Source organism: Chinchilla lanigera, unplaced genomic scaffold (genome assembly GCF_000276665.1).
Source record: "Chinchilla lanigera isolate Chin_1 unplaced genomic scaffold, ChiLan1.0 scaffold00081, whole genome shotgun sequence".
NCBI lineage: Eukaryota > Metazoa > Chordata > Mammalia > Rodentia > Chinchillidae > Chinchilla > Chinchilla lanigera.
Genome location: NW_004955482.1, coordinates 4,897,341 through 4,901,191, shown reverse-complemented (window position 1 = coordinate 4,901,191; position 3,851 = coordinate 4,897,341). Strand labels below are relative to the sequence as shown.

General features: G+C 62.0%; 1 long non-coding RNA gene across 1 annotated transcript in view; it reads left to right on the top strand.

Moving 5' to 3' along the window:
- The window catches only part of LOC106146511, a 4,338-nt gene extending 2,823 nt beyond the window's left edge, over nt 1-1,515 (top strand). The window contains exon 2 of the long non-coding RNA XR_001230974.1: nt 637-1,515. This is a non-coding gene — a long non-coding RNA (uncharacterized LOC106146511). The remainder of the gene's footprint in view (nt 1-636) is intronic.
- The last annotated feature ends 2,336 nt before the right edge of the window (nt 1,516-3,851 follow it).

Below are 3,851 nucleotides of genomic sequence, written 5' to 3'. Positions count from 1 at the left end.
GGCCCGCGCGTGCCCGCCTGCGCACGCGATCGCACACGCGCACGAGCGCTCGGGCGCGACGCCGAGTTGCTTTTCCGCAGCTCCGGGCCGAGGGAGGAGGGGAACGCGGCCCCCGCCGCCCCTCCCCCACGCTGCCCTGGGAGTCGCGTTTCAGGATTAAATTATAACCCGGGAGTGGCCGCGGGGGCGCGAGGAGGCCACCCACGGAGCCCATCGGGGACGCACGCGGACCGCTGGCAGCCGGGGGTCCGGCCCAGCGGAGTACAGGTCTCCCCCCACGCGAGTGCTCGCGGGGCGGGGGCCCGAGTGCGGGTGGGGGCGGTGTCTGACCTTGGGCCCTGCCCCGGCGGTCACAGTGGGCTCAGGAGTGTGGCATGCAGGGACACCCACTCGGGGACACTTGCACGGGCGCAGCCGCAGGTGCTGGTCACACGCGCACACCCAGGGTCGCGCGTGGGGCGCCCGGCCCGCAGGCGGGCTCGGCAGGACAGCTGTGTGCCCACCCCGCCCCAAGTCCAAGTCTGCCCCCTCCGGCCAGGAGTCGGTCCAGGCCGCGGAGTCCCGGGGAGCCCCAGCCTGCGGCGTCGTTCTCCCCCACCTTCCCCTAGATGTTGGAGTTTGAATTTTTTTTTTCAGTTCAACTTTCCTTTTTTGGAGTGACGTCTCAGCAGATTCGCTTCTACCATCTGGCAACATCTGAGAACCCCCAGGGAGAGAGGGGAGCGGCGGCTGCGGCGGAGAGGCTGCTGCGGCTTCCAGGGACACCCCCCGCCCCGCGCGTCCGCCCCTCCAAGGAGCGGTGCCGGGCCTTCTGCAGCCTGGGCCCCTCTGCACCCCTCAGGCCTTGAGTTGGGAGTATTTGGGGGCCCCCTATGGAAAGGGAAGTGTATGAGGGGTGCAGTTTGGAACTGGAGGGATCATAGGTCAGGGGCCCCCTCTCTTCCGGCCCCATCCGCCCGCCCCCTGGCGCCCACCCAGACTGCGTGGGAACCCCCATGGACAGGCCAAGCCTGAGGGAGGCCCCTGGCTCCCTCCCCGGGCCCTGGGGTGGGAGTGGACCGAGCCCTCACCAGCCTCCCGAAGCTGCTCTCTGGAGTCACCTGAAATCACCCCTGGATTTGCATCTCCGTGAGACCTGCTCTGGGGTGGTGCAGGAGGAACCGCCGGGGCTCTTTCCTGTGCAAGGCTGTTGCCTTCCACGGCCCAGGGAACAGTACCCATGCTCTGAGCCTGTGTTACAGACAGAGAAACTGAGGCGCGGGAGATTAAGAACCTAAGCCCTGCAGCTGACCCGGGCAGCTGGTGCTCCGGCCTGGGTGTCCCAGCCTTGACTCAAGGAGGAGCAGGAAGCCCTGCAGCATCCCCCCACTCGCTCCCAGGGCCACGCTTTCTGCAGCCCCGCACCCCCTTGAGCAACTCGAGCCCCCAGCAGCTTGGAACAACTGCCAGAGAGCACCGTGCCCCTCCCAGGAACCCGGACTGCAGTTGCCGGTAATAAATAATCACTGACAGCGATTCCAGGACGTGTCACGATCAGCCTCTACCCGGGAAAGACTCCCAGCACACCCGTTTTGCAGGTGGGGAGGCTGAGGCTGGTGCTGGGAAGCCACCCATCGATATGGGCGGCAAACAGAAAATGCTGCAGGCCAGATGAGGTCGAGAGAAGGGGTGTTGCATGCCTCCCAGTGTTCCAGCCTGACTGCTTCTAATTATTCAACCCCTCCTTCTGGAGAACTTGGACAGCTAGTCAAGTTCATCCCTGCCACGGGACCTTTGCACAGGCTGTTCCTCCCCCCCAGCCCAGCAGTTGTCCCTCTTCAGGTTCACAATGTCACCTCCATAGAAAGTCCCTCACTGGCTGGGCATACTGACACACTCCTGTAATCCCAGCACTTGGAAGGCTGAGGCAGGAGGATCACCATGAGTTCCAGTCCAGCCGGAGCTCATAGTGAGTTCAAGACCGGCCTGAACTACATAGTGAGACCCTGTCTCAAAAAAAAAAAAGAAAGAAAAGACAATCCTCACTGATCCTGCAGTGCTCACTAATCCACTAATCCACTACTGGACTCCTTCCCTTCACCCTTTCTCCCCAGCTGTAGTTCATGTGGGCATTTATTTGCCACTTAGACACCACCTTTTGTGTCTAGACTGTCAGCTCCAGCTCACTTCTGTATCCCCAGCACATAGTAGGCACTCAGTTAATTAAAATGTGTGAGTTTGAGCAAACGAATGCAGACCTGCGCTGGCGGCAGTGTGCTGCAGCGGGCCTGGGGGGACGCTGGCAGTCAGGCGTGGCCCAGGAGATGCAGGAGCAAGCGTGACCCCCATACCCCCTGCCTTTAGCACTTACACCTTGGCACGCTCAGGGTGTGGTCTTCACCTGCCCGTGGTCCTCATTTCCAGCTAGGTAAAGGCCCTGGCACCAGCCTCAGCCCCAGGAGAAACCCAGCAGACTGATCTGGTTCTCCAAACAGCCGTGGCCTCAGCTCACACTTCCCGCCCCAAAAGGCCCGCCAGGCAGCGTGGAGAAGCAGGAGCAGCTGGGCTCACGCCCAGGCAGGCTTCCCAGCAGCCCCCGGGGCACAGGCTGGGCCTCCGAGCCCATGCAAAGGGCCTGTGTCCACCATTGCCTCACATGGGCCCCAGAACTGTGCGCAGAAAAATTGCAGGGCCTTTCCTCACCCTGGGGACCTGCTTCCAAAGGAGCTGGGAACTGGAAGCCCCCAGGCATGGCTGGGAAAGGCGGCTGCCACTAGGGAAGGGTGAGTGACAGACATAGATGGTGCTTGGGACACACCCTACACCTGTCCCAAGGCAGTCTGTCACCCTTCTTGAGAAGGCAAGTTTAAACCAGGCAGAGTGATGCACACCTGTAATCCCAGCACTTGGGAGGCTGAGACAGAAGGATCACTGCAAGTTCCAGGCCAACCTGGGCTCCATAGTGTATGCAAGCCCAGGCTGAACTACATAGCGAGACCGTGTCTCAAACAAACAAAAAGGCAAATTCAGTGGCACATGCCTGGAATCCCAGCACTCAGGAGGCTGAGGCAGGAGCATCACCCTGAGTTCGAGGCCAGCATGAACTACACTGAGAATTCAATTCAGCCTGAATTCAGCCTGAACTTACACAGTAAGACCCTGACCTAAAAGCCTAAATAAATAAAGGCTGAGTCCACTGGCTCAGAGGAGGAGACCCAGGCTCCTGCGTGCATGCTGTTGCCGGGGCTGTGACCCCTGGAAAAGGCTCCACCCACAGTGAGGATAGTAAGAGAGAGGGGACCAGCATATCAGAGTGCACCAGCCTGAGCGCCTCTGCTCCCCACATCTGTCAGTCACTTGACAAACACAGGCAGGTCAGCCCGGGCCCAGCCCTGGCCCTGCCCTCTGGCCAGGGAGAAGAGGGGACATGGCTGCACTGGCCGATACCTGTCCACCTCTGGGCCAGCAATCCGATTCCCCAGGCTCCCTCGCCTTGGGGGTTCTCTAAGGCTCCTGGTGGACCGGGACCAACTGAGCCCGCAGCTGGGGGCAGGTGAGGCTCCACAGCCCAGGCAAACACGGCGCGCGGCTGTGCTTGCTGGCGCCACAGGCTGGCACCTTGGGCTCAGCGCCTCACAGAGAGCTCTCCCAGCGCCACCCTGAAAGCCCTGTCTGGACTGCAGGCCGCCTGTCCCCCCCGCCGAGGCCCTCGCCACCCAGGGCCCGCCCCTGCCAGCATAGCGTCCGAGGAAGAAAGAGCATCTTGTGCGAGGATGAGGGCGATGCACCCGCAGCCACGCCCACAGCTTCCCAGTCTGTGAGAACCAAACCCTGGAAAGAGCCCAGGTGCCCATCAGCTGAGGAACAGATAA